The sequence below is a fragment of the Myotis myotis genome, unplaced genomic scaffold, assembly GCF_014108235.1.
Source record: "Myotis myotis isolate mMyoMyo1 unplaced genomic scaffold, mMyoMyo1.p scaffold_m19_p_9, whole genome shotgun sequence".
NCBI lineage: Eukaryota > Metazoa > Chordata > Mammalia > Chiroptera > Vespertilionidae > Myotis > Myotis myotis.
Genome location: NW_023416401.1, coordinates 69248287 through 69271646, shown reverse-complemented (window position 1 = coordinate 69271646; position 23360 = coordinate 69248287).

The following is a 23360-nucleotide window of genomic DNA, read 5'->3' as shown; positions in this document are numbered from 1 at the left end:
CATCACTTCCATTTCTGCCCTAGTAAAAATAAAATAAAAATAAAAACAGCATTTTGCTATGCAAATACAGCTTTGAACAAAGTCCCATTGGGTAAGTAGATTGCCACATATTAATCCATCCTGTATGGAAATTTTAGTGCTATATTGACTGAGGCTTTGCAATGTATGTGGAAGCAGAAACAAAGGTGACTTCTCTATTATTGCTGAAAAACCCTTAAAGTATATAGTAAGACATGATACCTGCCAACTGATGGTTGTTGGTGTCAATTCAACACCAAAAGGGATCCCCAATTTTGGATGTGATGAAGAACGAAACTTGATTCAGTGCAAACAGCTCAGTTGTGACCTAGCACAGCTGTGAGAACAGCATGGCTATGGAACAGCTCAATAGTGTTACAGCTCAATTATGAAGCAGCTCACATGTGGAACAGCCTTATAAAGACAGAAGTCCTCACCCCTGATTGGTCCATCCTCATGCAGATAAAAACTCCAAATTCTCAAAGTTTGATTGGTCCAAAAGGCACTGTCCTGATTGGTCAGAATGGAGTTGCTCTGATTGGTCAGTGAAGATGCTGATAGGGATATAGATGTGAAGCTCCAATTGGATAGGGAAAGCTTCAGTTCTATTGATTGAAATACTATTTCAAGAACTCTTTAAGGGCTGACTCAGATGGAAGGAACACAGTGCAGGCTGGGAGGTCAGCGAGGGAGGTCACTTCACTGAGGTCCCTGAAGTGCAGTTTGTGTGAGAGCTGCGAGGCTCTGTTTTTTAACAATTTGAACCCAGTTAGCCACCAGGATCCGTTCTTAGTAGATATCTTCTTTCTCAGGGACTGCATATCATAGAAGTTTAGAAACGCACCTTTCCTGGAGAGATCTAGAAAACAGGAGCAGCTGAGTAGGAGGACATGTTAGAACATGACCTACCAAGGTATGTTCCAGCCAGAGGAATTGTGGGTCATGGGAACCGTGAGGTCAGAATGTGCACTGTTTCATCTGCCAGCACCTGCCAGGGAAGGCATTCCTCTCCCCACACGCATGCCCCTGCAGCCCTTCCAGCAAGGCATTTGGCTAAGGAGGCCCTTTACCTCCTACCCTCACTCCCACCCCACCACAGCTGGCAGCAGCTTTGTGAGTCAGGAGGATTGGGGTAGGAGAGAGGGGTTCCCTGCAGCAGGATAAGGGTCGCCCCGTTCATGGGTTCACTCTAGGAGAGCTGAGTCCCAGGTAACTTGCAAATGTGGTCTTCTCTTTGCAGAGAGCTTCTGGAAAAGCAAAGAAATAGGTTGGGTTTTAGTATGTTTCTTTGGTTGTAGGAGACATGGATAAAATAAATGAGGTGAAACTGACTGTATTAAGCAATATAATATTTCCCTTTCTGATAGAAATTTCCTAGTGAACCTCTTTTACCCCAGCCTCCCACAAATAAAAGGAGGAACATCTTCCCTGTGAGACACTCTATTGCTGTCTGGATCACTGTTGTCAGCCCCTCTGGCTCCTCTTACTCCAGGTAGTATAATCAGCTACATCAATCCCCCTTCAGGTACTGCCTTCATCTGTCACTCTTTGCTCCCTAGTTCCTATCACATCAAGTCCAAGCAACCTTCCTTGGTTTCCAGGTACAGCCCATCCCTTCTACCTGACACCCATCCTCTCCTGTCTCATCCTGCTGGTCATCTCACCGTCCAGTAAACAGATCCCATATATTGATCCCTCTGGGTGTTTGCACACACTGTTCTCCTTGCTTGGGACACCTTTGTTTCTTTCTGGCAAAGAAGCTGAACCAAAGCTACATTCCTTCCAAAGCGTCTCTTCTGATTACTTAGCCCTTATTGATTATCTCTTCCTTTGAACTCTCACATCTCCCTATAGACACTGAGGGACATAATCTAATACTGTTTGTTTGTTTTTCTCTCACTCTGTTATTTTAGGGAACTTGATTGTGGCTTGACAATTAGATGGCTAGTCCCCAGCAGGGCAACCCCATGCATACATTAGAAACCCAATTAACATTTGCCTGGTTAACTCCCATGCATCCTTCGGATCTTAGATTGAACCTCACTCCTAGGTGCAGCCTCCCCCGTTAGATCCAAATTTACAGTTTTCCCAGAAAACATATCTCTCCTACATAGTACTCCTCAAAGAGATACATTTTTATTTAATTTGTTTTATTTTATTACTCACTCCCTCAGTGTGGGCTGGGACTATGTCTGGTTTTATCTGGTGCCTAGGGCAGTGCTTGGAAGATAGTAGGAACTCTGCAAGTATTTATCTAAATGAATGAGTACTTGTTGGTTGGATGTTGAACTGGAATGTGATATGGACTTCTTGGGGAATTAGGAGAACACAGTTGAGGATGTTAATCTCCTAAGAGGTGGTACCTTTAAGCAAAGTCCTAAATAGAATCTAACAGCAGAGGCTCAGATGAGCCAAATCAACAAAATCATTTTAGGGTCATTATTAGCAACGAGTGACATATTTTCTCAAGGAATTTGTAAGTTGTAAAGTAGTATATTTTCATTGTGGAAATATATAAAATTTAGAAACTTATAAGGATGCAGAGAACAGTAACTACAAGCCCACTACTCTAACAAAGGCTTTAAAAAAAATAATATGTTCTTCTAACATTGGTTTGGTAGGCTATTATTATTATTACTAGAGGCCCGGTGCACAAAAATTCATGCACTCGGGGGGAGGGGGGTCCCTCAGCTCGGCCTGTGCCCTCTCACAGTCTGGGACCCCTCGGGAGATAATGACCTGCTGGCTTAGGCCTGCTCCCAGGTGGCAGAGGGCAGGCCCAATCCCTAGGTGCAGCCCCTGGTTGGGCTCAGAGCAGGGCCGATTGGGGAGTTGGGGCGCCGCCCCCTGTCATACACAGAGCAGGGCGTTCGGGAGGTTGTGATTCCACCCTCAGTCACGCTCAGGGTAGGGCCAATTGGGGGGTTGGGGCACCATCCCCTGTCACACTCAAGGCAGGGTCAATGGGGAGGTTGCGGCACCACCCCCTGTCATGCACACAGCAGGGCCAATCATGGGGTTGGGGCATTTCCCCCGTCACTCACAGAGAAGGGCCCATCAGGGGGATTGGGGCTCTGTACCCTGTCACGCACAGAGCAGGGCCAATCAGGGGGTTGGGGCCCTGTCACACACAGAGCAGGGCCGATCAGGGGGTTGGGGCGCCGCACCCTGTCACACACAGAGCTGCAGGGCGATCAGGGGGTTTGGACTCTGCCCCCTGTCATGCTGATCCCGGTGCCGGGAGGCCTCGCGGCTCCGCTGATCCCGGTGCTGGGAGGCATATTACCCTTTTACTATATAGGGTAGAGGCCTGGTGCATGGGTGGGTGCTGGCTGGTTTGCCCTGAAAGGTGTCCTGGATCAGGGTGGGGGTCCCCACTGGGGTGCCTGGCCAGCCTGGGTGAGGGGATGATGGCTGTTTGCAACTGGTCACACACCCTTTAGGGTGGGGGTCCCCACTGGGGTGCCTGGCCAGTCTGGGTGAGGAGCTGAGGGCTGTTTTCAGGCTGGGGGTGACTGAAGCTCCCAACCACTCCTTTTTTTCTTCTTTTTTTTTAATTCTGGGCCAGCTTTAGCTTTGAGGCTTGGCTCCAGCTCTTAGGCCTCCGCTGCTGAAAGTAGGTTTCTGGCCTTTGCTTACAATGTTGCGATCCTGCTGGCTGAAGCCCAGCAGGTTTCTGGGGTTTTGTTTAGCTTCTATGTTTGCTATATAGTTGCTTGCAGCTCAGAGGCTTGCAGCGGCAGGCGGGGAGGGGAACATTGGAGTCCTCCGTCACTGAAGCAAGCAAGCCTCATGTTAGTTTCAAGCTGCCTGGCTGCCGGCTGCCATCTTGGCTGACAGTTAATTTGCATATTGCCCTGATTAGCCAATGGGAAGCGTAGTGGTCGTACGCCAATTACCATGTTTCTCTTTTATTAGATAGATTGTCTGGGTCATATGGCTGCCCCTAGATGTAGAAAATTCTGGAAACTTGGACATTTCATTTTCTTATGCTCTAAGTATAGAAAGCAAGAAAGAGGGACAGGGAACAGCTGCAATGAAATTCCTTCACCTGCTGTGGCCAAGACTCTCAGTGCCTTGTACCCGCTTAGCTGATAGCTGGTATAGTAGTCAGCTATTACCACAGGCACATTGTATAACGAACGACCCCAAATTTTAGGGGCACATAGTAATAAGCATGTATTATCATGCTCACAGTTTTGCTGATTGGCAGGGTGACTCTGTTCCAAGTGCGTTTCATTCTCTGGAACCAGAATGGTGTGGCAGAAGCATAAGAGGAGTAAGCAGGAAGGTGTGCTGTCTCTTCAGGTGCAGCCACCACTTTTGTCCATATTTCACTGGCCAAAGCAAGCCACATGGGCCCAAAGCAAACTTTTTAATGGAAAAACCGGCAGAGTTACTCGGGGAAGGATGTAGGGATGGGGAGGTGTGAAGTATGGGACACATCCCCCTACCCCAGCTGAGTAATTTAATACATTACCTGTGGGAAGTGGTGGTGGTGCTACCAGGTTATTGTGTATCCCTGCAGAAGACAAATGTGTCTGTAACAGGCAATGGCCTACTGAAGGTCATGCCCAATCAGTGAAGTGACCACAGGGTTATAATTTTAGACCAGGTGTGAGAGAAGGGAGGGATGCAGCAGAGTAGTCCTGTAGGGAAGGCAGAGCATGTTGTACTTTGAGTCACTTGTCATAGGTGGCTTTTACTGATGGAATATATCCAATGAAAAGGCTGCTGAGGCTGTTTCCACCACATAGCCACGTGCCATTATCAGGAGCAGGCAATTCCTAGCCTCAGCCTCCTTATGTGTGCTGGAGTTTTCATACCCCAAGAATGGACCAAATTCTGCTTTACCAGCAGTAATGACTGGATATTCTCCTTTCATTTCTCAAGGAGTCTTTCCCCAGATGATAATAAGAATAGAATTATGAGACAATTCCTCATAATGGTCACAATGCCTGGATTGTTTGTTGTGCCATCATATTAATCAGAGCATCCTGGCAATCCATTTCATTCGATTCTAACACATTCACAGAGGGAAACTGCAATAGAAGCAAACTCTATTTAAGAACATAGTTGTGTCCCTGAAAAATGTGTATATACCGTTTATTTTGAAAGTGGAATTTACTTATTCATTTAATAAACATTATCAGTAGATTATTCATCTTTCTCTGAAGGCCACCTTGACAGGAAGAAGCATATATGAACTCATTTGAGAAATAAATAAATCATCTTTCCTAAGAAAATATATATGGCCGAAACCGGTTTGGCTCAGTGGATAGAGTGTCGGCCTGCGGACTGAAGGGTCCCAGGTTCGATTCCGGTCAGGGGCATGTACCTGGGTTGCAGGCATATCCCCAGTAGGAGATGTGCAGGAGGCAGCTGATCGATGTTTCTCTCTCATCGATGTTTCTAACTCTCTATCTCTCTCCCTTCCTCTCTGTAAAAAATCAATAAAATATATTAAAAAATATATATATATATGACCACATTTTTGCATACTTACCTAATGAATTTATTTTTAGCACTTGTCATCTGCCAGATTATATTGCAAGTATTTCACAAATATAAAATTCTTTAATCTTTATTATAAATGTCTGAGGTGGGTGCTATTATTTCTAATTTACAGATTGAAACTCTGAAGCACAGAATCTTCTTTTTTTAAAAAAAAATTTTAAGCACTCAAAGATCTTTGGACCCAAATAAACAAAAAAACTAAATGATCGTCATCCTGGAAGCTGAAAATTTACAGGTTTAAAAAACCAAAACCAAAACCTTCTTTGTAAATCAGGATTGTAAATATACCCTGTAAAGCATGTGCCAGACATTAGCCTCTTGCTCTCAGGTCCATTCTGCACACTCCCCTGTTCTCTTCCGCACTGCAGGGAGCTCATCTGAAAGCTGCATTTCTCAGACTTCCCAGACAATTGCCTTCTGGCTGGATTCAACCCATGGAAAGCAAGGAGAGAGGAAAGCAAAGGGAAGCCAGGGAGAAGCCAGGGCCTCTCTTTTTTAAGATGCATCATCTTTGGTAGTGGCTTTGTGTCCTCTTTTTTCAGCTCTTGTCAAATGGCCCTTCATTCTATGACATTACATGTACAAATTTAGAAAGTGGACACAAAATCATACTATGAATTATGTATTTATAGATAATATTTTATTTATTTTTTCATAGCTTCCATTGGCTATTCTTTTTTCCCCTATGATTAATTTTATTTTTTAAGTTTTATTTTATTGTTTAAAGTATTACATATAGTATTACATATGTCTCCTTTTTCCCCCATTGACCTCCCCCGGCCACCCCAACACCCCACCCATGCCCTCATGCCCCTAGTGTTTGAGCCCATTGGCTATGCTTATATGCATGCATATATGTCCTTTGGTTGATTTCTTACCCTCACCCCTCACCCCTCCCCTGCCTTCCCACTGAAGTTTGACAGTTTGTTCGATGCTTCTTTGTCTCTGTATCTATTTTTGTTCATCAGTTTATAATGTTCATTATATTCCACAAATGAGTGAGATCCTGTGATATTTATCTTTCTCTGACTTGCTTATTTTGCTTAGCATAAAGTATAAATAATATTTTAAATAGATTATAAGAATACATATTAAAATATAACTATGGTTGATGGAATGGGTCAGGAATACTACTGGGGTTTATGGCTAAAGAGGACCTGATGTACAACTGTAATGAAGATTTTACTTTTTTATAAAACAGAATGAAAGTTCATAATGCAAAGTGTTAATAGCTGTTAATTCCAGATGGTGGAAAAGGAAAGAAAAGAAAAGAAAAAAGAAAAACCACACTTTTATACATTTTTTGGGGGAAAAGAAACACACACACACACACACACACACACACACACATATTCTTACGTAAGTTTTTCCAAGAATTATTTAAATATCATAGCTATTAGTTTTCAGTTGCTACTGCAACAAATCATTGGCTTAATACACGAACTTATTGGCTTAAAACACATTTATTATCTTACAGTCTGGTGGGCAAAAGTCTGACAGGTGTCTCACTGGGTAAAAATGAAGGTGTCAACAGGACAGCAATCCTTTCTGGAGGCTCCAGAAGAAAATATGCTTCTTTGGATTTTCCAGCTTTTCGAAGCCAACCACAGCCCTTGACTTGTGGCCCCTTCCTTCGTTTTCAAAGCCAGCAGGATGAACTGTCTTTGAGCATTCTTCCATAGTCATAGTTATCTCTGCAGCTGGGAAAGGTTCTATGACTTTAAGGACTCGTGCTTAGGTTGGGCCCACCCAGATAATCCCTGATAACTCCTCATCTCAAGATCCTTAACTTAATCACACCTGCAAAGCTCCTTTTGCCATGAAGGTCACATATTCACAGGTTCTAGGAATTGGGATGTGGGCATTTGGGGGGAAAGTGCTACTATTATGGCTACCATGATAGTTTACAGTAGGAAAACATCCTTCCCTTGTAAAGTAAAGGCTTTGTAAACCCCTTGTTCATCTAGGATGCTATATTTCTGAGAACTTTTTATTCAAGTTCAAGTCCACAGCAGTGAGGGTGTTCATCTCTTGATTATGCATAGCTGATCTGGAAATTTGTTATACATTTTTATAATGGAGGACAATGAGAAATCTACAAGCCCATTAAGATGGTTTTTACCAGGATAGCTAGGCAGATCTCAAATTAAAATTATGACAGAGCTGTCTTGTAGAAGTTCCCCAATGAAAAGATAAGCATCATTTGCTCTAATCGTTGCTTTGCTATATTGCAAATTGTTTTGGCTGTAATGACAAATTAATGTGATTCTGTGGGGTATTCATTGGATTGCAGCAGTTCTGCTGAAAACAGGTCAACTTCTTGTGAATCACAATTTTGCTGAACCAGTTCGTTGTCTAGAAACTGGGTCTTGGAACTAATTATTAGAAAGTGTTAATGTTCACTGACCTAGAATAAATAAGCCTTCCTTCTTAGTAGATTAACTTTTCTTTAAGAAAAGAGCTAATGAAATTAAGAACCTCCCAGAGATCACAAATAGACATGAGCTAACAAGTAAAAACAAGAACTTGGTAAGTAATCATGAATACATTCCTGGTCAAGTCTTTCCACATTTCATTGAGCAATTGTACACCGCAAGCATACAAAGAAACAATGCATTAAAAGTTTAAGAATTTGAATTATGTAATCAACTGTCAGAAATACTTAAGCTGCTCTTTCAGTTGATCAAAGGGTAACAGCTTTTCCCCATCATTTTTCAAGCATTTGTAATGCTTTGTTTCTTTATCAGGTAGAAATTGTTCCAAAATTTAAGGTGCAAGAAAAGGGACATTTCTCTGATTTCAGAGCTCAAGTCAAATGTTGCTCATGAAGATAACAAGAAGTCTAATATCCTGTAGTTATTATTTTTTCCAGACTTTTCCTTTTTTTTTTTTTTTTTGAATAGAGGAAACCAGGACAAATGGGGTATGGCTTCTGGGCTGCCAAGATGCATATTACCCATCCCAAATTGGGCCAGTAAATTGTGGACCACTGTGTTGTCAGCACCTGCCTTCTCTAGACCTAGCTGGATACTTTGAACTTCACAACTGCCCACAAGAAAGCATTCCTTTTGTTTTGAACTAATTCCCATGTAGCCTCCCCTTTCTGGGTGCTTGCACTGTTGAGGTACAGTGTGAGATGAGTCTTCTATCCCACCATTCTGAGACAGCCAGCTCCATCCCTGGTTTGGCTTCTCTGCCTGTGAAGTTAAAGGGGAAAACCTCTTTCATTCCACAAGAACTTATTGAATGTTGTCTTAGTCTGGGTTCCCTCAAAAGCAGACCCTGAGCTAAGAATATAAGCGTAAGCCGTTTATTTGGTTGGTGACCCCAGGAAACACTAGTAGGGATGCAGGAAGTGAGACAGGAAAGAAAGGCAGCCATAAGTCAGTTACCAGTATTGGCAACTGGACCTCAAGTCCCCTGGGGGAATTCTGGGAGCCAGCGTAGAAGACCAGAGTTGACTTATAGGGTAGAGAAACTGGGTTGTATATCCACCAGTTTCCAAGGATCAGTGGATGAGGGCTGTCAGAGATTAGTTCCCATTCTGTCCAGTCTACTATGCTGAGGCCAGAGTGGCTTTCTGCTGTCTGGAAGGAAGCCCTCTGGCAAAGAGATGCAGGTATTGGCAGTTGAAAGTAGAGCAAACTCATGCTGCCATGGTAAGGCCTGAGGGCCAGTAATACAAAGTTCTAGCCTAAGTTAGGCATTGACACAGGGCTGAAGAAAAGCCAAATTTCTTCCATCAGCACATAAAGCAGAAGCAGCTATGTTTTGTTGCCTGTGTGCTCAGAATGATGCCAAGTGCTGCAGGGGAAGCAGCAGAAGTAGGAGGGAGGCCTGGTTTCTCCCAGATTTTATTCCCTATGTAGGAAGACAACTCTGACTTTACCATGCAACATAGGCAAATGGACAAAATATGATGGTGCTACTGAAAGAGGGCTTGTGTCAGAACAGCTGCAATTGATAAAAGCTACAGAAACTGTAAAGAAGAAGGAAGTTCCCCCCCACCTCCCACCAGATTTATGGCTTAGAACAGGCAGAGACCAGCTGCACCCTACATGGCAACTAATTTCATCTGATGGTGATCCCTGCTTCATTATCTGCTCATTATAATACATTAGCATACTAAATGATATAATAATCTGAAACATAAAGCCCATATAAGGACACAAAATGGCCCACAGATCACCTCTGAGAAATCTCCATTCCTTACCCAGGAAGATCCTGAATATTCCTCCTCCTTGTTGAAAACTCCACTCCCCAATGAAAGGAACCTTAATAAAGGAAGCCAATTTCATCAAAGGGGGATTTCTCTGTCTGTGGAGTAGCCCATTTTCTGTCTCACAGCTTCACTTATAAACTCACTTTCACTTTAAACTCTGCTGGCTTGTTTTTTTGAATTCTTTCCTGCGCAAAGCCAAGAACCCACAGTGGGTTGAAAACCCTCAGGTCCCTGAACTTCTGGAATGCCTGCATCACTATGGGCATTAGGGGAGGATTGGAATTCTTAGGGAAGGTAGAAAATAAGGGCAGAAACAGAGACAAAGCTCAGATAGTTGGAGGAACAGTGAGAGAGATAGCATTGAGACATAATTAATCTAGCATGTTGGTAGACAATGAACAAGCCCATTAGATTAGAGTTGATGAAACATGTTCAAGAGAAGTGAGAATCTTCAAGCTTGATTGGGTAGGGAAGGGCCAACACAGATGTTTGAAGACAAAACAAAAAAGTCTGGCCCTGACCGGTTTCGCTCAGTGGATAGAGCGTTAGCCTGCGGACTCAAGGGTCCCGGGTTCGATTCTGGTCAAGGGCATGTACCTTGGTTGCAGGCACGTCCCCAGTGGGGAGTGTGCAGTAGGCAGCTGGTCGATGTTTCTGACTCTCTATCCCTCTCCCTTCCTCTGTAAAAAATCAATAAAATATATTTTTAAAAAAAGTCTGGCATTGTTATTGCCCTAGAGATATTAGACGTTGCCTTAAACCCATAATCCCTTTTGAAAAAGTCCACCTATGCTGAAGAAGTGGCCATGTCATGGTAGATGACCCTGCTTCTGAGGCCACATCTGATTGAGAGGGACAGACACCAGACCCCAAATGGTTTTTTGGTGTTATGTTTTGTTTTTCCCCTCTGGCATTTGGACCTAGGGCACTAAGAGACTGAGTTGGTTCTCTATAGAGCCAGGGTAAGAGTTTTGTTCTCTTTGTAAGCCATAGCCATGTGCAAACATATTACACTAGAGTAAAGAATCACAGGGAATATTGAACGATAGCAAAAAAGAGAGGAAAAGTACTGAGAGTATCAGAGAAGATAGACCATGAGTCCCAGCAAGTTAAGGTGACTTTCTAATTCCCCCATGGCTATGGTGCACCTTTGGAATTTAGAGTCTTCTGTAAACTTTCCATTCAAGCTAATTTGAGTGGACTTCTCCTCCCTGGAAATCAAGGACCCTCAACTAAGGCAAATGGTACCCATTAACTTGCATATTGCCAGTGGTCGGTTTTTAAGTCCTATTGGTTGATGTCATACCTGATGATCCCCATAAGAAAGCCTTGAGACCAGAATTATGTTGCAGAGTAAGGGCTTCAGGGAGACCTTGCAGTGGTTCTCAACCTGTGGGTCGCGACCCCTTTGGCAGTCGAACGACCCTTTCACAGGGGTCGTCTAAGACCATCCTGCATATCAGATATTTACATTACAATTCATAACAGTAGCAACATTACAGTTATGAAGTAGCAACAAAAATAATTTTATGGTTGGGTCACAACATAAAAGGCCAGAAGGTTGAGAACCACTGCGAGAGAAGGAATCTTGGTGAATTTAGACTGAATCGGCGGAGCCTGTAGAGGGCGCTGCAGTGGAAGTCCCGCCATCCTCTTTCCTTACCCCCAGGCAAGGGAGCTGGGCTTTCACCCTCTGCTTAGGTGCATGTTCCTGGCAAATGGAGCTAAACTGGGCAGCATCCTTCCCCTCAAGTTGTTTACAGTCTAGGTGAGGGAGATAAGCTTGCAAACACATATAGGCGCCTAGAAAAATGGCTTCGGGGTGATGGAGAATAAGAAAAGCTACACCCAAAGGAAGTACTGTTTGAAAAGTGAGTAATTTAACATCTATATGTCATGTATTCCACCTTCCCCTCACCAACCTCCTAATATATATATATTAGAATCTCAACAACATAAGCATGGCTGATTTTCTCCCAGGAACTTTTTAAAAAAATATCTTCCAGAAAACTGAACTTCCTGAAAAATGGCTGTTGAAGAAAGGAATGTAGTAAGAACCTGGCGGGAGCCCAGTTAATACTCTGCCTTGACTCAAGAAAGAGAAGAGTAAATATCAAACCCAACGTCGATAAAACTTTGTGTGTTTTTCTTTTTCTTTTTCCCCTAAAGGCATGTTTGCTCTTTCAAGGACTAGGAACATATTGTTTAAAGTATTTTTTTGTCCAGAGATCAGGCTGCCAAGAAAGCAGCAGGCATTTGCTTGTGGTATTGGGGTTTTACCCGATGTGACCTCTATTTAGTGCAGGGATTGTGAAGGCTGGACCAGCATCCGCAAGGCTTTCAGGTGTCTTAATGGCTTAATGTTGATAAAACACAGAGCTTTCTCTTTGTAATGAGCAAATGATATGCCCTATGATATTTCATTTTTCACATATGAACAAGTAAGTTTTGATATGAGGAATTCATTATTACTAAAATTTGGCATTTGTACATTTTAAATAGCACAATCTGGGAGTTTGTTGAGAATGGTAATTCAGGATTCCAGTGAAACTTGGCTTGCAGTAAATATTTCACAGCACTTTGAAATGTGCACACAGACAGCTGGTATGAATTCTCACGGGGCCTGAGGAGCACTGAGCAGTGCATCCCTAGTGTGCATCTATAGTTTTTAATTGTTTCTATTCTTGCTTCTTAATTATTTGTCGTCATTAGTTCAAACTCATCCTAAGCTACTTTTTAAAAAATATTTGGTTTATTTTCTTATATGAAAGAATGCTATTTTAGTCTGGATTTCTGCAGAAGTAGACTCTGAGATAAGGATGTGAGTACAAGTTGTTTATCTGGGGGGTGATTTCAGAAGCCCCCGAAAGGTGAGTGGAGAAGTAAGAAAGAGAAGGCAGGAAAATCAATCCAGGGTGTCCTAATGAGCAGAATTGCTGCTGTGGGCAGCTGGGGCTCAGGCCCTGGCGGATTCTGCAGAAACTTTGTGTAACATGCCTCTGTGTCGCCCCACCTGAAAGGTGAGGACTGGGATATTTATCCTATGTTTCCCATGAGACAGTTCTTGAGGGTTGTTTCTGGAGGCATTACTCATACATCTCCAGCCTGCCCTGCAGCCACGGTTGAGCTCTCTGGGAGGCTTTCGGGGGTTGAAACAAGCCTGCCAGTGAGGGGAATCAGAAGATCTAGGCAGGGCACTGGGGATCTGATAGTGTCTGGTTTGGATGCATATTTTCCTGAACTGTATTTGGGGCCCATGGTTTTCTAATCACTTGACTGAAACACTTGTTGCATTCCAACCAGCTATAGAAGCCCATATTGCTAAGTAGTCAGGGGGAGCCTTGTGCAAGGATGTAGTCTTTAAGGGGAAACCCGGAGGATGGGAAGAAGCCAGTCCTGTGAAGAGGAGAGTGGTCTTAAAATCTTCAGCATCAGTTTTCCCATTTAAATTCTGAATGTAGAACAGGAAATGTAAATCTTGGACTGCTTGCAGAGTGATTTTTAGCAATCACATTCTCATTCAGAATAAATTTTTTTAGCTATCTCCTGCAGGATAAACTTCCAAATTTTCCATTTGCTACCATTTTACCATGCACACTCCTTTCCTCTGGTCGGTTTCTCTCTGCTCACCCGATCCCATTTTCACCAATCACTGTTTGGACAATTTTCACCCATCATCCTAGGTTTCTCTAATCCTTTTAGAGTTACAGGGAAATTATAGTTCCTTGGGGGGGGGGGGGGGAAGAGAACATCTTATTTGAGACACAGGAAACCTCAGTCTCCTTTAAAGATGGTGAGGCCAATTCAGACACCTGGGACTGGACTTACTCAAATTGTTCTGGTTATAAGCATTCCCATTTTGTCTTGCCTTCCAGCTAAAAGGTAATTCCACGTCCCTCAAATGCTAATCCTGAAGTGTGTTGTAGGATCTTAATATTCTGGGAGTAACTATGTGGCACTGAGAGGATTTTGATGCATCTGTGCAGAAGGTCTTCTCCAAAGGCCTGAGTCACATCTTTTTTCTTTTCAGCAGGGGTCCTCAAACTTTTTAAACAGGGGGCCAGTTCACTGTCCCTCAGACCGCTGGAAGGCCGGACTATAGTTTACAAAAAAACTATGAACAAATTCCTATGCACACTGCACATATCTTATTTTGAAGTGAAAAAACACAACGGGAACAAATACAATATTTGTATTTGCATGTGGCCCGCGGGCCGTAGTTTGAGGACCCCTGCTTTTCAGTGTCACACACTCCTATGGGACATGTGGCTTATTCCTGAGCATGTTCAGTAAGGAGCATAGAAAGGATACTATAAACTTTAAAGAGTTATGAAGCTCAGGTCTCATATTGTAAATGATTTCTCAAAATCCTCCAGATGGCAACGGCGTCACTTGCCATCACACAATGACAGTGTCCCCGTCCATTATACTCTCCTATCAATGGCCTCTCTGATATTTCTGACTATTAAAAAATCATTTTCTCGCCAAAACCGGTTTGGCTCAGTGGATAGAGCATCGGCCTGCGGACTGAAAGGTCCCAGGTTCGATTCCGGTCAAGGGCATGTACCTGGGTTGCGGGCACATCCCCAGTAGGAGATGTGCTGGAGGCAGCTGATCGATGTTTCTCTCTCATCGATGTTTCTAACTCTATCTCTCTCCCTTCCTCTCTGTAAAAAATCAATAAAATATATTTTTAAAAAAATCATTTTCTCCTACATGTATTTTGAGTTATTTTCTCTGCACATGACTGTTTTCTTCCTCCCAGAGATCCTTCATAATGTGTGTTCCATTTATTGTTTTTCTGTACTATTATGGATTATTTTCATCGATTTTTCTTTCCTTGCAAAGGCTTTACAATGGAAGTAGGCACCTGTAATCAGTTTGTAATTTGATATAAATTTCAATTGCCCTTTATTTATTACCTATTTTTCATATCTAGCAACACAAAATTAGCTCTTAAATGAGGTTGAATGAATAAAAAACTTAAATCATTGCTTTATAAGATCCAACCTAGTCAAACCATATGCAAACTTAAAATATGTGTTAAAGGAATTCTAGGTTTTCTGGTTTTCTTACCCTGTATCTGAAACTTTATATCATCTAAGTTGAATTTGTTTATGTGGTATTGTATAGCAAGAAAGAAAAAAAGTAGTAATACATAAGCATATCTTTATATAACTACAGCAGAGGAAAAAATTTAAAGCTATAAAACCTCTCCACCAATGGTTTGCAGCCTTTAAAAAAATGCTTACAGTGACATCAAACTTCTGGTTCCCTCACAAGGTTATTCAGACCAGTTTCATAAAGTTCCAATGGTTAAAGACAAAAAAGTACTCAGGAGCCAAATTATGGACTATTATAAGTGCTGTTCTAAAAAAAATTTGGGCCCTAACCGGTTTGGCTCAGTGGATGGAGCATCGGCCTGCAGACTGAAGGTCCCAGGTTCAATTCCGGTCAAGGGCATGTACCTTGGTTGCGGGCACATCCCCAGTGGCAGGTGTGCAGGAGGCAGCTGATCGATGTTTCTCTCTCATCGATGTTTCTAACTCTCTATCCCTCTCCCTTCCTCTCTGTAAACAATCAATAATATATATATATATATATATATATATATATATATAAAAATTTGGATAGCTTTTTGTGTCACTCATCTGATTAAGGGAACTCTACAAATAAACCATGTTAGCAACCCAAATGGGAAAAGAAAACAAGTAATATTGAACCTCCATGCCCCCTGGTGCCTATAAAGTCCTCATCCTCTACCCAACATATTTGTTTATCCGGCAAATGTGTATTTAGTTTAGCAACTGTTTCATTGACTTACTATGAATGCCAATGGTTTCATAATAATGTCATTCAGAAGGGATTTATTCCCCTTTCAACCTATAGCCCTGATAAATCACCATGGCATAAGGAGTGTTTTTCTGATTCTTCTGCAGTGGTTCCATTGCCCTAGAAGGATCTTTGAGTTGATTAACCTGAGCCATCAGCTTCCCATGTGTGACGTAGCACAAGTCCCTGTCTTCTGACTTGGAGGATAATGTCAAATTCATATTCAGGTCTAATATGATGATCCCTTTAATGTTGGATCCAAAATATAATCTTATTTGCCTTGTATAACCTCAAATGAAAGGAGATTATTGAGGCGAGTCTTGAGATACTTTCTTAGTAATTTGGTGGGCTTTTAAGGTCAATCTCTAAATGGCATGTGGTAGTTAAGGAATATTCTAAACCTCAATATCTCTAGCGTTCATTATCACCACTGCCTTCACTCAGGTCCTCTTCGTGTCCAACCTGCATAACTGCCATGGCTTATTGTTCCCCTCAGTCTCAGCCTTGCCATGTCTCCCATCTCTTCTCTCCTGCAGCTGGAGTAGCGCTTTTTCTTAAACACACACCTGATTCAGTCACTCTGTTGCTTAATTGCCTCATTGCCTTTTGCATAAAATGCAGACTCATTGTGGAATGCTAAGCCCATGCCAACTTCTCCCTTCTCCTCTCTTGTCCTGATCTTTCTATCCTACGGCCAGGTGGGATTACCTTTAATCCTGGGCAGTGTGTGTTCCCTGCTGATTCTCCACTTCCCTGTCTCTAGCTGCACCATTCCTCAGAGTGAGGCCCTGCTACATCACCTCCAGGAAGCTTGTTCTTCTCCAGGACTCTTTTATCCCAAGCAGAATACGTTTGTGTTCTACCCTGCCAGTTCCATTGCATCCTGAGCTTATCTCAAATGCTAGCACTCATCACTCCTTATTATGGTTTTCTAGTCTGCTAGTACATCCTCCCCATATCTGAAGCTTTTGGCAAGAACAGCTAGATCTTTTACATCTATAACATTGGGATGTAAAACATTGTAGCTGCCCCATGTTGCAAATGCATGATGAGTGCAGGTGCTCCAACTATGATGGGAATAAATATTGGGCACTTTAGAAAATATAAGCATGCTGCTGAGGACCGTTCTACAGAAGACTTCTTTTGAGTGAACTCTGAAGAAGTTAGGTAATGGTTGCTTTTAGTGGAAGGGCTAAAATAAGAATATGGTGATCTCTGATGGTTTTACCCTGGGTTATGTTTTGGTCTTACTTTTTATATTTTCAAAATTCTCTATAAGAAGTCATATAGGTGGTAGTTATAATCAGGAATAAAGTTTAAAAACACACACACACAATATATTGCCCAGCTGGCATGGCTCACTGGTTGAGTGTCAACCTCTGAACCAGGGGTTCAATTCCCGGTCAGAGCACATGCCCGGTTGCAGGCTTGATTCCTAGTGTGGGGTGTGCAGGTGCAGCCAATCAATGATTCTCTCTCATCATTGATGTTTCTATCTCTTTCTCCTTCTCCCTTCCTCTCCGAAATCAATAAAAATATATTTGAAAAAACCCCCAGTATGTTATATTTTGTATTACATTTACCTTTATGGCAAATGTGCAGCGCAAAAGGATGGGGGTAAAAAGATTAACAATGTTTTTCTCTCAGTTGGAAAAATAAATGATTTTATTTCTTCTTTCTTTTAATTTGTCGCTTTTCCCCTGTATGATTATGTATTCTTTTTATAAGAAATAATTTTATTTCAAATAAGTATAAAAGTTAAGTAAATTACATGTTTATTAATTTGGTTAGTCAAATAATTAAACCATCCCTATATACGAGATTACTGAATTTATTCAAATCTTACTGTCAAGTTATTTTAGTATTATTTTGAGAACTCATGGAAAACAATATAAGTATAGAATCTTTTCCTTAGTGAATAAAATATGACTCTGGAAATTGTACATATAACTGGAAACTTCATTTAGAACTTTCAGAAGTAAGTGTGTCCTTGGGGTGGGAGAAGAACCTAAGTCCAATTGTGAGTTATAGAGCTGGTTTTTAATGGAATGTAACTCTATTTCTGTTGCCAAATCTATTATTCTTTAGTACACAATACACTGGAGATTAAGAATCCACATACTAAACAAAAGATCTACCATGAAAAAGTAAAAATAGGCTTAGCCATAACTTATACAGGTGCATATTTATAGGTAGAGTATAAATGTTTGAAAAAATTGCACCAATAAAAAGGAAGAAGCCATTATTATTTTAGAATATTATTTGATTTTCTTCTTTAAAGCCAAATGCTTTGCATTTATTACAGGTTAAAACTAAACACTATTTAAATATTTATCAAACACTAAAGGTTTCTCTGAATTGCATGTAGCAAGAACTGAATAAATCCATTGTTTATGGTATTTATTGAAAAGGAGATTAGGTATATTTTTAGCCATTAAAAGTTTACTTTTGTGAGCAAAGTGAAGTTAAGTTTTTAGAGGGTCTTGGATATTGTCAATTGTCACAATCTGAAAATATGATTTACAAACTTGATCAGTAATTTTCATGTATTAGTAAATGTTATAGTAGATACTTCTAAAGGTAACTTGTATCATTCAATCTTAAGCATGAAAATGAAATCTTGAAAGCTATACAAATGCTATTACTTGAACACAGAAGTCCAATAACACTTACCTGGAAGATGAATGTATTTAGCACTTTATAGTGTGGCAGATAAGGGAGCAATTGCCTAGTATATATTATTCCATTGTCTCCTCACCACAAACCTATGAAGTAAACCTATTAATCAGGATAGGCAACCACCTATAATCTCAGTTGTTTGTAACCCACCTTGTTCACTGATGGGCAGCTCTGCACCTGTTCCATTCCCCCAGGCTGACAGAGTAGCTAGCAGCAAAGGGGAAGGGGAGCTCAGAGATTCTCCCACCTCCAATGCAAAGCTCCGGCCTGGAAATGGGGAACATCACTGCTGCTCACAACTCATTGTTGGAAACCGGTCAGCTGGCACCACCCAACCACCAGGGGCAAGGGCAAGGAGTGCAATCCTTCCGTGCGTCCAGGAGTGGTGGGAACAGGAAATACTTGGCAAACAGTACTAGTCACTGCTATCGTGTGTCCCTATGTTACACACAAGGAAGCAGAATCGGAAAGACGTCAGCCAGCCAAGCCACATAGCTAGTAAGTGTAAGATGCTCTTAAAGAGCTAGGATGGAGCCTGAAGATTCCCACTCTGCCGGGGTGCGTGTCTCAGCATTGCACAGGACTCAGGAATCTGGAGAAGGCTGTGCATAGATTAAATAAGAGTCCAGAGAGGAAATATAATTTTGAAAGGCATTTGGGGGTCAGAGGAGCTTAGCTAAAGGAGCTAAGATCTAAGTTCTAAGTTCTTACGTCTCTTCGTCTCAGGACCCCATGCTTTTTATTTACACAATTTGTCCTGAGGCAGGCAGAGATATACACTTCAAAGCGTATACACAAGCATTGTCAGAATGGGGAAATTAGCCTATGGCTGTTCAGGTGTTTGGCCAGTAAGAGGCAATAACATGTAGATTAAGATGCCCTGAGCTGTCTGGCAGACAACAATCAATTTAATGTATCCTATTCAGGTTTGGGGAAATGCCATCAGCCGTTCCCAACAGGTGACTACATGTGTGACTCAACCCTATTGAGTCCTCAAGTTCCATCAACCTTTTGATGAAACTCTTGAAATTATGACATGCTAGAATTGGCTTCCGGCACCACTCTTTATTCTTCCCTGCAGGGTTCTCACAATCTAGCTCCAGCCTCCCTTTCAACCGCATGCCCAGCTCTCTCCCCCTCACTGCCATCTTTGTGAAAGCCGCTCTGGCTTTTTCCAGCTATTCACCAACCCAGGCTCTTTCCCACTTCAGAGCCTTTGCAGGTGCTTCTTTGTGTCTAGATTGCTTTTCCATCCTTCCCCCGATCTGCTGCTTCTACTCATTCTTTAGATCGGCTGCTTCTTCAGAGAGGTCACCCCTGCCTCCCAACCTAAAACTTCACCCAGTACTTTTCCATTATAACAGTAGTCACAATGTATAATGATATTTTGTTTAATTACTATCTGCAGTGACTATGTTTTGTTCAGCAAAATTAGTAAATTCTTAATATTTATTGAATCAAATGACTGAGTAAATGACTTGTAGTCAATTTATTAATTTATTTATTTTTTTTATTTTTAATCCTCATCCAAGGATATTTTCCCACTGAGTTTTAGGGAGTGGAAGAGAGAGGGAAAGACAGAGGGAAATATCAATGTGAGAGAGAGACACTGGTTGCCTCCTGCATGAGCCCTGAGCCAACCAGGGCTCAGGCCAGGGAGGAGCCTGCAACCAAGGTACATGCCCTTGACCGGTTTTGAACCTGGGACCCTTTGGTCTGCAGGCCAATGCTCTATCCACTGAGCCAAACCTGTGAGGGCAGTCAATTTATGTTTCTCTTCTTTTAAGCTTTGCCAACAACCCCAATGCTATGGATGAAAAAACAGAGATGGGAAAACCAAAAACTATCAGAAAAGTTAGATAAAAATAAAAAATTTGGAGATCAACCGAAGGACTTGTATACATGTATATAAGCCAAACCAATGGACATGGACAACAGGGGGATGGGAGCATGAGTTTGTGTGTGGGGGGGAGGTTGGGGGTTAATGGGGGGGATGAGGACACATTTGTAATACCTTAACTAATAAAAAAACAAACAAACAAAAAAAAAAAATTGTCCTTTTTATTCTGGTAATTTATTTATTTATTTATTTATTTATTTATTTATTTATTTATTTATTTATTTAAAATATTTTTTTTGTCCAAAAGCTTGAAAAAGGCTAACCTTTTTGGATTATTGATTTTTAGAAAGAGGTCTAAAACAAGAGTTTGCTCTCTTTCAGATGATTTCAGTAGGTAGAAAGGGTATAGAAAACCACCAAACCAATGGCTGCACTTGAATCAATAAGTACATTTTACATTATTTTACAGACATTCTTACCAAATGGCTTAGACAATATCATCTGTTCTTGTTTTTTTTTTGTGCATTCCTGCTCACACATATCGAATGAAGTAAAGCCAAAGGCTTTACTAAGCAATGGAAAGAATTTTGTTGTCAGCCAGTTTCTGCTGCTGCGATTCTGAGTCCAGGACCCACAGGAAAATGTAAGGGGCTGTGCTCTCATTTGCATCACAAAACATGTGGCACATTTAGGAATGAGCGCCGCAGGGGTAATTGTAACGCTGCAGAACACATTTATCTGCTGACGTGCTGTCTAGGAACACTGTTTTTATCCTGTTAGTTCTGCCTCCCACCACACCCTCCAAAAAAAGAAAAACTCTTGCAAAGTCCTTTGCAACGAGTATTTGAGACTACTTGTGCCTTGTTTATTTCCAATCCCTTCACTTCTTCAGCATGATTGACAATTTTTTTTGCATATGGGGGTGCTGAGGTGGAGTTGAGGCTTAAATAGGAGAGCAGTGGGGTAAGGGAGCCCTTCAACGGGTGGACACGGATGAGAAGCAGCCATTGAGAAGGCTTGCCTCATACAAATAGGTATGCTGTGAGTGGCAAAAGGGAAAGCTAATAAACTCCAGTGTTACCTGACAAAAGAGGTCCATTAGCCTGGGCTCATCAAAGCCCAGTAAGACATGAACAGGAGTTTGCAGCGAAGAAAGGATTTATTTTTAGGAAGTGGTCCATACTCAGAGACACAGGTGAGTTAATGCTAAAAACCTGGCTCCCCGATGGCTTTCGGGGGATGGGTTATATATGAGAAAAATCATTAGACATGGTGACATGGAGTCAGGGTCATGGTCAGGGTTGTAGTCTCTACTGATTGATTGGCGCTAGGGTAGGGAGTCCTTGCTCAGTGCATCTGGTCCTGATGTCAGCCACGCCACTGCATTTATTGTCTGTGTTTATTTCATTATTTAATTTTTGTGAGGGAATACTTATTTCTCTTCCAACTTCTTTATGAGGGAAGCATCATATTGGGCCCTGCATGTCCTGATGACAAAAACATAACCATCTCCCAAGTTTAGAGACATAGATGGATATTTCATATCATCTTGTTAAAAAAAGTCATTAAATCTATGGAAATCAAATCATCTTTTGTGTGTTAGTTCCTCTCCAAAGACTGACTTACTGAAGATAAAAGGGAAAGACCATCATTATTAATCCCAAATAAAACATACATCACACAATGCTCAACTATTGATCTGGGATAAAAAATCTCCAGTGAGTTTCAGAATATTGATAGAATATTCAGTTCTTCCTTATTGCCCAAATAAAATATGTAACAATAACCTAAGGATCTAAAAATGTTAGCATGAGCTTATTTGACCTGAACAAACTCCCCATCTACCTTTATTTGTAAAATGTCCCCAGGATCCACTGTTAAACACAACTCCAGGAAAAAAAAAAAAGTGCCTTTTATAAATATTTAGAAAATAACAACACAGTTCAATGGACTATTTACTTCAAATTTATGTTCGTGTGTAGAGGCGTCTGAAATATCTTCTTTCTTTTCATGCCACCCTCCTTAAAAACAAACTATAGGCTGAGTGGTTCTCTTAGGCAGACTTCATGGCTACCCAGTGAATTTGTTAAATTGTGAATTCAATAAAAATTGCTAAACTAATTGCACTGGGGTTGATTCATTTGTACCAATTAGACATGACCTTATCCTGTGTGTGGGGTTGAATGCATCCTCTGTCTTGTTTATAATTTTCAATGGTTGATACCACACTTGACTCAGTTTGAAGAAACGGAAACTGCCAGTGGGATTGGTGAATTGCTTTCTCCTTTTAAGTAGCTGCTGAATCAGTCCTCATTGCTGTTCTTGCTCATTCTTTATACTTTAAGAGTGTTTTAGACAAGTTTGAAAGTCTGTAAAAGTTATTTTTCAAAGAGATTACTTGTTATGCAGAATAATCTTCAAGAAGTCACTGTCTAAAACTTTGTACCCAAACCTTGCACCCAAACGCATATCATTTGTAACAGATACTCTTGGTGCTCTACCCAGATCCCCTTTACCATCTGGCTCCTCCATTGTTCAGCTGCTGTGGTTGGTGGCTGCTTTTGGTTCAGAAGGACTGCCTTTGGCTGATGGGAGCCACCTTGCCTCTGTGAGGTTTCTGCCTCCACAAGGGGCTGACCAACGACAGCCAGCCCCTGCCCTCTGGGCAGGCAATCTCTGCGGCACATTTCATTCTCTAGAGCTTCCCATGGAACCAGGCTGAAGCTAACTTTCTCTTCTTCAAGTCCTCTCCCTTTTTTATCCTGCTTCCCTTGTGCCCTTAGAAACTTCTCCTGGGCGTACTCCCTCAGTAATGCGCTTACATAAGAGTCCCCTATCCAGGGCTCTGTTTTGGGGGAGCTCTACCTGAGGCACTGTTTTAAGTACCTAACTATTTAGACTCTAGGATAAATTGTTGGGCTTTGGAGAAAAGAAAAATAAACATTTGGTCTTCTATCCACTAGAATCACTGTGACTGGAGTTAGTAACTTTTCCCATAACAAATGAGTATTACTCTTTTTTTCTGATTATAGAAACTAGATAAAGAACATGTCTACTTGTTTAAATCACTTCACCTGATAGTCTGAAAGTGAATCTGCTTCAAGGAACTTTCATTCTTCTAATTGTCTGGTTCTGTGTCATCATTCCTGTGCTTTTTTTTTTTTCTCCTTACCTTGCAACATGAGGCTGATAGAAGGTTAAAAACAAATCACTTATTGAGCATCAACTATATGGAGGCACCAAACGAGAAGC